This window comes from Nymphalis io, chromosome 25, assembly GCF_905147045.1.
Source record: "Nymphalis io chromosome 25, ilAglIoxx1.1, whole genome shotgun sequence".
Classification (NCBI taxonomy): domain Eukaryota; kingdom Metazoa; phylum Arthropoda; class Insecta; order Lepidoptera; family Nymphalidae; genus Nymphalis; species Nymphalis io.
The window spans coordinates 8622367-8634677 of record NC_065912.1 but is presented as its reverse complement, the minus strand read 5'-3'; the positions used below and the strand labels follow the sequence as shown (position 1 = coordinate 8634677).

Genomic DNA, 12311 nt, shown 5'->3' with positions numbered 1-12311 from the left:
TTCATGAAACCTTGGCGATGTATATATTACGTAGTCTGACGTCAAATGCGACATAAATTACGTCAAAAATGTTTTTAAAATAATTAATTTAAAAATGTTATTATTATTTTTTGCATAAGCTCAGACAAAATTATCAGCAAAAGTTTTAGAGTTAAAACTCAAACAAGTGCTGAGATTTTGTTATAAGATTGATTGAATGTGTAGGATAACCATAATCCACCGATATGTAATAATACTCTCCTGACCGATTTCGGCCACGGCGACCGCTTCAACTCCCTGCATGGTGTCGTTCATGTGCTCGCATGTGGCTTATGTAGCCAATCTTCTTACTGATGATCCCCGCGCATAGCGGACATGTAAGCACTCCATTGATATAATTGTAGTTGATTGCCGCGGGTGGTCGGGCTTTCAACTGGTCGCGTCTGGCATCAAGCTCATTGAGGCGACTCACTTCAAATTCTTGGATCCTCGGTTCCCTGTTGGCGGCCTGCTGCTCCCACTGCGCTGTTTTTATATTGCACCTTTTTATGTGCCGCTTAAGCACATCTTTGTATCTAAGGAGTTGTCCGCCATGCTTACGCTTGCCTTCCTTAAGTTCGCAATAAAAGATGCGCTTAGCGACACGCTGATCCGCCATCCTTAACACGTGACCACACCAACGAAGTTGTCGCCGCATAAGGTAAACTTCAGTGCCACCTACATTAGCTCTTCGCAGCTCTTCTGAACTCCGCACACGATCAGACCACTGGATATTCAAGATTTTGCGTAGGCATTTAAGGTGGAAGCGGTCTAATGTGCGAATATAATGTCGGTGCACGGTCCAGGTTTCAGCAGAGTATAGAACATTAGGAAGCACGACCGCCATATATACAAAGATTTTGGTAGCCAGTTTTAGGTCATGTGAGCGGAATACTTTGGTATTCAGTTTGCCAAATGCCGCGGCTGCAGCACCGATCCTGCTGTTGATTTCGGCATCCAATTCGCACTTGGATATAACAGTGCTCCCTGAGTAACGAATCTGATCGACCTGCTTTAGTACGTCATCTCCAAGTTTGATGACCAGTGTTTCACGGCCGTGGATATCACTTCTGATACATGAAACTCGGACATGAACTTTTGCAGGCCGTCTGGGGATTCTGCCACAAAACATAAGTCATCCGCATAAGTGATCTCAGTAATCATTGCGTGAGACACTTTTGTTCGGGCCTTTAACCTGGCTAAATTGAAAAGGCTGCCATCAGTGCGGAAATGAACGCGAACTCCCTCGGGAGTCGTCTGTAGGACATCGCGGACTACAACTGCAAAGTACAGGGCAAATAGTGCGGGCGCAAGCACGCATCCCTGCTTTACCCTACAGGTAACGGGGAAGAAGTCCAACTGTTCACTGTCAATAGTGACGCAGCTCCTCATTCCGTCATGTAGTAGTCTCACTAGTCGCACAAAATTCTCCGTGCATCCCAATTTTCCTAGCACAGACAAAGTAGCTTCACGAGGCACGCTATCAAATGCCTTCTCAAGGTCGACAAAGCAAAGATTACATGTTACAACCCTGCTCTCTGCTTTTCTCTTGCAATTACCGCACTGAGAAGATAGCTTCACATGTACCCCGGTCATGTCGGAAGCCAAACAGGGTTTCAGGCAGAATCTTTTCTGAAACTTCTGTAAGGCGGATTAAAAGAATTCTGCCAAGGACTTTTCCGGGAACCCATAATAGTGAAATACCGCGAAGGAGTTGCAGTCAGAACGGTCCCCCTTTACCATATACAGTGCCCTGATGGTAGATACTTTGAACGTATCAGGGACTTGTTCTTTTTCCCAAATATAGGTAAAAAGTACCCATAGAGCCGAATGCAACTTATCACCACCGTATTTGAGTAGTTCTCCCGGTATAAAGTCTATGCCAACTGCGCGCTTATTCTGCTGTTGTCTGATGGCAAAAACAACCTCATCGCGCGACAGCGGCTCATCCAGCTTGATAAAAGTAGGGAGCTGAGGTAATACATGTATTCCAGATTAAATGTTCGGTCTACATTTAGCAGGAAGTTAAAGTGTTCTGCCCAACGCCTCAGTACTCCCTCCCTGCTTTTAAGAAGCCCATCGCCAGATGCAGGACGAAGTGGCACTTTTCTCAAACGGGATGTACCGAGCAACCTTCGAACCTAACTGTAGATCTCTCCTAGCTGATTAGTGTCAGCAAGCCACTGCACTTGACGCGCTTTGTCCCGCCACCACTTGTCCTTAATCTCTCGAGATAGGTTTCGCAGCTCCACGTCACCTTGCTTGATCCCCACTACGCCTTGGCTTGGCTGTGTTCTGCTGCGCACTTGTAAAAGACGCCGATGCTTGTCAATTGCCTCAGTAAGGACTCCGTCATTCTCATCACCAGTCCTCGTTCTTGCGGACTTTTAGACCCATAGTAGCAGTGGCAATATCTAATATTTGAGAAGACAAAGAACCCCAATCAGCTTCAACATCACCGGTTCTTTCATTTGATCAAGGCTTCAGCATATTTCTTCCTAGTTTCAAAATCTTTTAGCTTCTCGACATCCAAAGATGCAGGTTTCGCTCTTTCGGATCTTCTGGAACGAAGAAGACGGAGTTTTAGCTTAGTGACTACAAGCCAGTGGTTGGTCCAACAGTGGGCACCGCGCATGACGCGGGTGGTTTGAACTTCGGAGATATCTTTTTGGCGCACGATAGCGTAATCAATCAAATACCAGTGTTTGGATCTTGGATGCATCCATGTAGTTTTGTGCTTGGCTGGAAGTCTGAACATTGTGTTTGTGATCGCTATGTCTAATTGTGCACATAAGCTGAGCAGTAGTTGACCGTTGATGTTCATATTGCCAACTCCGTGTCTCCCCAAGAGTTTAGGCCAGGCGTCGTAATCCCGTCCAACTCTAGCATTGAAATCCTCCAAGACCAGTATCTTCTCTTTGGGGCGTATGCTTTCGATGCACCGGGTCAAATCGTCGTAAAACTTACAATTTATGATATCAGATTTATCCAGCGTTGGAGCATAGACACTTATGACATTCAGGTAGTTGTCATATTTAAGATGGAGGCGCAGTGTGGTGATGCGGTCCGGGATATGCACTGGACACTCTTGTAATTGATTAATGAGCTGGTTCTTAACTGCAAATCCTACGCCCGACCTCCGCGGTTCCGAGGTAGCAAGTCCCTTCCAAAAGAAAGTATACCCGCCACCATGTTCTACCAGCTCCCCTTCTTCGGCTAGATATGTTTCGCTGAGTGCAGCCACATCCACATTATAGCGTCGAAGTTCTCGAGCTAAGACGGCAGTTTTCCGTTCCGGGCAAGCATTGTCTTCACAGTCAAGGAGTGTTCGCACGTTCCGCGCGTCGAATGTTATTGTAGGTGTTTTAATTTTTTGTTTTCTGTAACGTTGACCACGAAGTTGAAGGATGCAAAGGTAGCCGTGGTTACTACCCTCAAAAAAAATGACTGGAAAGAGCTTTTGTTTAGGGCACCTTTTCTAGCCCCCTCCCCGGCTGAGCGGAAAAAGCAGTGCCTCCCTAAATAGGGCTGCTTTGTCACTCCAGGTGCTGCCGGGTTTACTCTGTCTCCCCTATGTAGAACAAAAGCGACCACGGTGTTACACACCCCCAGAGCCGCCCATGTGCAGGCCTCAGACAAAGCCCGGATTGCATCAAACCTGACCTCTCTACCTTGACCCATCGCCACAGGACTTTATTGATATCGGAGTCCTTATACGGAAGCAGTCAGTTACGCAGGAGATATTTCAGTGTACAAGCGTACGCGCAAAACGCAGGTGCACACCCTCGTCTTCTCCTTCCTTGATCCAGTGGAACGGGACATTGCTAAGCGGGAAGGATCCGCTTGTAGGTCCACCATTCTGGCAAAACCCCTCAACCAGGTTTAGCCCGCGAGCCAACGCGGTTACCAGGGTATGGCCGCTGCATGCACTACAGCTTCGTGTAGCCACTGGTGACAGATTGCAGAAAGCCTGTGATTAGCGAAGCCACACCGCCCATCATGGGTCGGCTGGTGAAGCCCCGAAATTATTCACACTAGGCTCCCCACTATACCCCACCGATATGTATTTGGGAAGCGTAAAAGGTCCAAGCCTAGAAAGGAGGCCTTTGTTAACGGGTCATATACAGCCTTATGAATATATAAAAATATGTATTAATAGCAATAAAAATATGGTGGTTATGAAAATACGCCGAAAAACACAAAAATTGAGACTTACGAAGGAACTTTTTTTTATTAAAAGAAACTGTATACATAGTGTCCATGTGTTGTTCTCAAAAAGTAATTTGCGATGTATTTTAAAACAGTATTTGCGTATTTGCAGCATGACATTCAACGATACTGAAATCCAGGATTTAGAAGCCCTCACAGAACAAACAACTAGACAACGTTTGACATCTGCAAATATTTGCAATTGTACCGTAAAGTAAATATTAATTAGCAGATTTTGTGTATAGCTCAATGTTATTTGAATTAACTATTAACTTTGCGGTGCAAGGTCTCCTTACATTTGAAGAGCACCACGCTGCTCTAATGCGGTTTAATGGCTGACACTGGTGGCATATTTCCATCCAGCACATGCTGGTTTCCTACCAATATTGTTTTTCATCTCAACTCGATATAAATTATCATGAAAAAATATTAAGCACTTAAAATCTCCCAATGAATTTGCTTGCTTGTCTGGGCTTAATTAAACATAAAATACTTTATATTTTTTAATAAAAATAAAAATTATTTAAATACGAATGAATCTTTCAAATTATCAAAAATTAAATTTAATAAAATTTATCGAACTAATACAATAACTGAATAACATGATTTATGATAATCCAATTTTAAACTAATTTAACAGAAATTTTGTACAACAATATTAAAAAGTATTTAAGACGCTTTAATTTGGAAAACTGTTATTTAATTAAAAGTAAATTGTTTAGTTTAAAACATAAAGACATGATGTCTTGATAGTTATTATTATATGATTAAGCACGTTTTTTAAAAAAATATATATAAATTATCGCGATAGAAATAACAATAATTTTTATTGGCCCAAACCTGGGATTGAGGTCATCATTTATTTTTGATAACAAGTAAATTTGGTTAAAGGCTATTATTATAATTAAGATTAAATAATGTTAACTATATAATAGGTATCCTGAACTAAAGCATAATGTGACGACTATCGACAAATATAAAATATAAGCTAAACACAGATATCGCAATAAAAGATATTGATTCTTAGTTTTTACAATGTAATATTCAGCAATATCAATAATGCAGGTATAAATTCAGCTTTGGTCTCTTGCCTTTCTGCTAGCTTACGGCGAGTTGAAAGGGATGCCATCTCGGGTTTTATAGTATTATACCCCTGATACCTGATACTGTTTACACTGGCTTACCGTCTCTTCGAATACAGCTACGCAATTACTAACTATAGCCTATTCAAATCGAAGGAGAGATAAATACACCTTAGATTTAGATATTTCCTGCAAATATTTTTGATTAATATATTATTTATTTCTTCATAATACAAATTTATTTAATTATTTATTTATTTAGGCACATAAACAGAATATAATCAGGACATAACTAAAAATTACGAACTTATACTAATTTTAAACTTGATTACATCCTGAACATGTGTACACGACATGCTTATTAAAATAATGTGAATATACTCTGCTATTCATATAAAAATAAATAAAAATAATAAATGACTTAATTAAGATAATTAATAAATAAAATTATGATCATACATCCATTTAAATTAATTGACTAAGAAAATAAATTATAATTAAATTAAAAAATAAGAAAATGAGAATTAAAACAAGAAAATATTGACGGGCCGGTTGGTGTGGTTGAAAGATACTTGCCTTTCACGCCGAAGATTGTGGTTTCGATTCCCACCCAGAACAGACATTTGTGTACATGAGCATATCTGTTTGTCATGAGTCTGGGTGTAATTATCTATATAAGTATGTATTTACAAAAGAAAAGTAGTATACGTATTATATCAGTTATCTGGTTTCCATAGTATAGCTCTGCTTCGTTTGGGATCAGATGGCCATGTGTGAATAATGTCCCAGGGGTTATATTATTAAATACAAACAAGTTTGCTTAGTATTTTATCTTTCAAAATTTCAATAACAACTATAATACACAATACGCCATTTATTTACCAATCCATAATGAATACCAAAGATTTCGAAATTCGATATTCGAAATCTCAACATGTCGTAATTATTTTTATTCATATAATCCCTAATTACAATTAAAATAAAAACAAAACACGCATTACAAAGTTAAGAAAAAACCCGCCCTCTAAAAGATTGTGCTATGGCGTTGAACCCAAGACGGAGGCACTATTGCCTCTCTGCACCGCTAAACAGCTTTTAGGCTAAATAGGCACGCCAGTTCTTGGGTCACTGGAAGCGAGGACCAGTTTCTTAGAGAGATATTTTATAATTGTTTTAGTAGCAGACGCACATCGACCCAGCCCCGCAAAATCAAGTCAAAATACAAATTGCTTATATACTTTACTCCTCCTATGATTTAATTAGTCTATAGTTTAATTACTAAAATTATTATGTTAATTTTATAAATTAATAGTAAAAAAATATGTTTTATTCACAATTTCTTTGGTGCTTTTGATCGTTGAGGAGATATTTTGTCTAAAGCCAATACTGGGTGTATCTATGAGATCTGGTCATGCATACGATAAAAATATATTGTCCTTGAAACTGAACCTGTCAAATTTCAACTCCATGGGATAAGAGGAAGTGACACTTATTCAGCTTGCAAGATTTGACCTAAATAAACATTACAAGTGTATTAAAAGCTTGTAAAAATAACAACCATACGTATAATATATAAAAATATGTATGTAGGTGGTAGAGCATTGTGCAAGCTCGTCTGGGTAGGTACCACCCACTCATCAGATATTCTACCGCAAAACAGCAGTACTTGGTATTGTTGTGTACCGGTTTGAAGAGTCAGTGAGCCAGTGTAATTACACGGGACATAACATCTTAGTTTCCAAGTTTGGTGGCGCATTGGTGATTTAAGCGATGGTTAACATTTCTTACATTGCCAATGTCTATAGGCATTGGTGACAATTTACCATCAGGTGGCCCATATGCTCGTCCGCCTAACTATTCTATAAAAAAAAATAACAGCAGTCACTACAAAACTGTTAAAATATTTGCATTTGATTATTTCACTGTTTTTACGTTATAAAATATAAATTTTCGTTAATTCAGATAATCCGTTAGCATAGCTGTTACTTAATACATAAAGTTTAGAAATCCAAATAAACTTTTCCAATTTGGAGCTCAAAGTTATTGGCTATTTCGTCCGGATTATTTATTACTTTAATTAATCATTGTCCATTTTTAAATATAGAACACTTTCTTAAAATCAATTTTTTTTTAATGAAAAGTAGCTCCTGTATATGGTTATACCTTCGTTGAACGTTACTGCTCTGCGCCCGAGGATAAAGCTAATGTCATAACACTATTTAACAGAAAATTTACATGCAACATACAAACGAAAACATTAAAACCTTATGCCCGGAAATAAAAGCTATTATATTGGGAGACAGTGACAAATGTTTTCTGTAGCATTATGTTCTTTTTAAACTTTATAACTTTGAATAAAGCTTCGCAAAATATATATTTTTCGGGAGCAGCTTTGTACATTTTAAGCTGGTATTCGTTCAGAAATTCGTCCTAAATTCTTCAATTTCGAAGAAAATTACTAACAATTTATGACGCTCTTTGCCTTGGAGTTAAATTGAAGTTCTGATATAAATCTAGACTTTAAACTAATTTATAGTAATTAACGCTATTCTGTCTAGGAGACGAGTTTGAGTAATTGCTTTACTTTGTGCATTTGATACGGCATAGGACTTTCAAGTACAAATTTTACTTGATGTAGCACTTTGTGCTATTCCGAACCGGTAATCATAAAAGTCTTTTTAAATAATAATATTAATATTTGGTTTGATTCGTATAAATCTTGGTTGATAACCCATTCGTAATATTCAACTGCCAAGCTTGCTCAATATTGTTGTGTTCCATTTTTAAAGTCTGAGTTAGACTGTTTAACTATAAGCACGAGGGACATGATTTATTAGTTCCCAAGGTTGATGGCGTATTGGCGCAGCAATCACACATACGTAAAGGTTATGATAAATAACTACATAACAGTGAACAAGCGTGTACAAGTAGAATGTATTCTTACTTACTGTCAGAGTCTGGGGAAACTGCAATCCTACTCGACCGGAAAGAGAGTAAGGGATCTACGTGCTCTACGAAGTGTTACATAAGACTGCTATTGAAAGTTAACAAATAGATAGCCTTAACTAATGTTGCTCTGACATAAAATACAAAATCGGGTCCTATTTATTTACAACCTCGTAAACTATTATCTTTATTCTTTATATTTTCAAGTTTCATTTTTCCATTAAAATACATCCAACATTATGACCTTTTAACACAAAAATACTTAAAGAAATAATTTTTGATTTAAAAAATGTCATGAAGAATCTATTTTTTTTATTTACATCTTTCTCCTTATTTAAATCCTTCAAGTAATTATTAAGCTTATTGCAGTATTATGAATAATAATATCTCAACTTGCAAGTAAACTTGATACATTGAAATAGGTCCGTATAGCGATGAGTTATTGAGGCTCGCGACAAACTTCAATGTCTCGGACCAATTGAAAAGTATATCTTTCACTGAAGATTTGTATGTTTTTAGCTATTCCGACACAAGAGACATGACATCCTATAATTGATAACGCTGTATATATTTTACTATGGAACTCATTATTATGTGTAATGTATGTTTATTCCTTTCTGTTTGTCCTTGACGATTGGTGAGTAGATCTCTAATAATATATTCTTTATTATGTTTGTACAGAAAGTAGACTGTTTACACAAATTTATAGTATAAACATTCATATGTAAAATGATTTCGCTTTATTCAAATAAAATGCTTATAACAACAACAAAACATTTATACTCTATTAAAAGAAGAAATATATAAGGTAACAAAGGTTATATAAGGTCGGTTACCCCCTGCTGGGCTAAAGCCTCCCTTCCTTCTGCTAAATGAGAAACTGATACTTTTGCGTAATTTTATTGCATTATATGAAAGTTTGATATTTCTGCTGTATATTGGAAATATATATTCATTTTATATAAGTTAATAAAAAAAATCAACAGAGTTGAACTTTTTGCACTCGCAGCTGCATTTCCTTTACGTCAACATACAAACATACATCAAAGAGTTGCCAATTACACTACGGGTATATTTCTCTTCAAAATTACTTGCAACGGGGAAAATTTCGTTCCGATCAATTAAGTAGTATTGGAATATTTACAAAGTACTACAGTGTTATTCTATAAGAACTCACTTCATTACTCATCCGTGAAATGTTGATAAACTTTTGATGATGTACAATTTTCATGAGTGTATACTTAAAATGTTATAGTTATTATAATATAATATTACTTTCTGACATTTCATAACGTTTTCTGCGGTAAGTTTCGAGTTTGTTACATAATATTAGGTATTTACATATGAAATTGGCGTTTTGTACGGGAGGAATATAAAGTCATATTTTTTTTTGTAATAAATATTTAATTAATTACCGTATATAGTATGCACCGTTGTTATCTATGCACTTTTGCCATCTCATAGGTAGTTCATTGATCCCTTTACTAAAAAGAAGTAGGGGCGAGAATCAATAAACTCTTTGAAGGCGGCTTGGACTGCCGCATCGGAGTTGAATTTTTTTCCTTGTAAGAAGTTTTCCAAATTCTGGAAAAAATGGTAATCTGTTGGAGCAGGGTCCGGGGAGTACGGTGGATATCGCATACATTTCAAATTGTAGCTCATCTAACTTAGTGGTTGTTTGTTGGACAGTGTGTTGTCTTACGTTGGTGTGAAGCAGCAGTGGCCTGGAGCGATTGACCAATCTCGGTTGATTAGCAGCTAGTTCTTCCTTTATGGTTAGCACTTGCTGACAATAAATATCTGCCGTAATCGTTTGGCCAGATTTAAGAAAGCTGTAGTGAACGACACCGACGCTAGTCCATCAAACCCTCACAAGTAACTCTTTCTGAGTCAATTTTCTTTTAGGGCAGGATTTGGCTGGGTCTCCAGGGTTCAGCCATTGCGACGAGCACTTTCGATTATCGTACAGTATCCACTTTTCTTCTCAAGTAATGATTCGATTTAAAATCCCTTCATTATTATGTCGGTTGAGCAAAGTAACACAGCAGTCGACGCGTGTTTACAAGTTCGATTCCTCAATTAATGAGGTACCCATCGTTCAAGTTTTTTTACTTTCCCGATTTGCTTCAGTGGATTAATACAGTTTTATCACGTACCCCGAAGCCTGCAGCTATCTCTGAAGTGCTTGGTGATGATCCGCTTCCACAATAGCATTTCATTTTCCACTTTGGTCTCCGGCCGTCCACGGGGTTGGTTCTGAAGGTCGAAATTTCCAGAATGAAAACGTTGAAACCAAAAACTTACCGTGCTTTCTTTTGCGACACCAGCGCCGTACACATCATTAATCTTTTTATCATAATTCTGCAGCACTGGTGCCACGGTAGAACTCGTACTCGTAAATATACGGATATTTCATGTTTTCCATTGTGCGGTAATAAGCGAAGCAAAAGAAAAAAATAATGAGGAAAAAACAAATGAATTTATAAATTTGAATTTAGAATTCTTAACCAAAGAGGAGATATATTCAGATCAAAGTGTCAGTACGACAAAACGCTAATTTCATATGTAAGGACCTAATATTTCTGGAAATAAAAATAAACGGTTGTTAAAAAAATGTTAACCTATGTATATTAAAAAATAAAAGAGTATAGCAATATCTCTTCTTCAGTAAATATTGATATTGCTAATTTCCCATCCAGTTTAGTGAAAAGCGTTAGGAGTACAAACGTGAAAAATACAACGGGTTAGGATCAAACCTGTGACTTTTCCACAAAGAGACACTAAGCCACTTATACAAAGAGGTGTCTTATACACCAGTGGCCTAAAAAGCAACGTCGACAATCATGATTTTTTATGTCTTTGAATAAATAAGCACGCTGAGTGATCTTGTTTTACGAAAGTTTTAGGTAGCATTATTTTTGTGCTCGTTACAAAATTTTATATTATTACGTTGCTTTGTTTCTTATTATATCTTAAATGCTGTTATTTGTGATATAGATAATTATATATATATATTAATTTTAATTAAACTAATTTATTTGACAAATGTTATATGTTTAATTAACATAAGCCTATACTCTAAGTTAATAGATAGCGCTTGACGATTTAGAAGTACTTGTAAAGGTCTATTTGAATAAAAAATATTTTGATTTTGAGTTGGCTGTCTCGTTAGTCTAGTGGGAATATATAAGATCCCGAAATCCTGGGTTCCAGCCCTAGGTCAGGCCGATAAACAAATATTGGCTTTTTCTATCTAAGATTCTTAGTAGCAGCCTTGAGTCTGGAAGTTGGAAGTGTGTACACTCTATTGCCTCGGAAAGTACGTACATCCGCTTGTCCTGCGCCTGAACTCTTTCTGGTTGGATCGGATTGCCGTCTCATCAGATTATGAAAGTAAAGAAATAGAGAGTGCACCTGTGTTTGCACACACTTGTGTACTCATCTCTGTTGAGATTGACCGCCGCGGACCGAAATCGGTTAGGACATCCTTAGTAACTACATGACACTAAATAACAATAGAGAAAATCAAACATATTTCTAGGAATACCATAAAAGAAGTGCAGACTTCTCGAATTCATTTTTTGAAAAAAAATAAAATTTATTAAAATTAGGTGCTTTATTGCTTAAAGAATTTAACACTGCTGCTGAATTTCACCACCGGACATCGCACAAGAACTCTAAATTCCATCCTCACCACCTCGATGTCTGAAAATCCACAACAGCGCGAATTTTAAGGCATTTTCTACCTCGTACAACCACTCTGTGGAATCAGCTTTTACTGGAGACTTTTCAAACCGATATGACATAACAACCTTCAAGAAAAGAGCACACTCATTCCTTTAAGGCTGGCAATGCACTTGCAGGCCCTCGGTTGGTGGCAGTCACTTTTCATTAGGCGAGCCTCCTGCTTGTTTGCCCCCTCTTACATAAAAAAAAAAACATTTGTATGGACAAAGTATCATTAAATAATTTATATGTGTTTCATGGCATAATGTCATCAAATAACTCTGGAAGATTAATCATAAAACAAGTACAAGCGAATGAATCGTAAACTTC

The 12311-nt window shown here is 37.3% G+C and overlaps 1 protein-coding gene and 1 pseudogene across 1 annotated transcript in view; one reads left to right on the top strand and one right to left on the bottom strand.

The window, feature by feature from the left end:
• LOC126778216 (octopamine receptor beta-2R) overlaps positions 1-12311 on the top strand; it is a 208033-nt gene that overhangs the window by 159258 nt on the left and 36464 nt on the right. The window lies entirely within an intron of this gene.
• LOC126778068 (uncharacterized) lies at positions 240-3876 on the bottom strand (annotated as a pseudogene).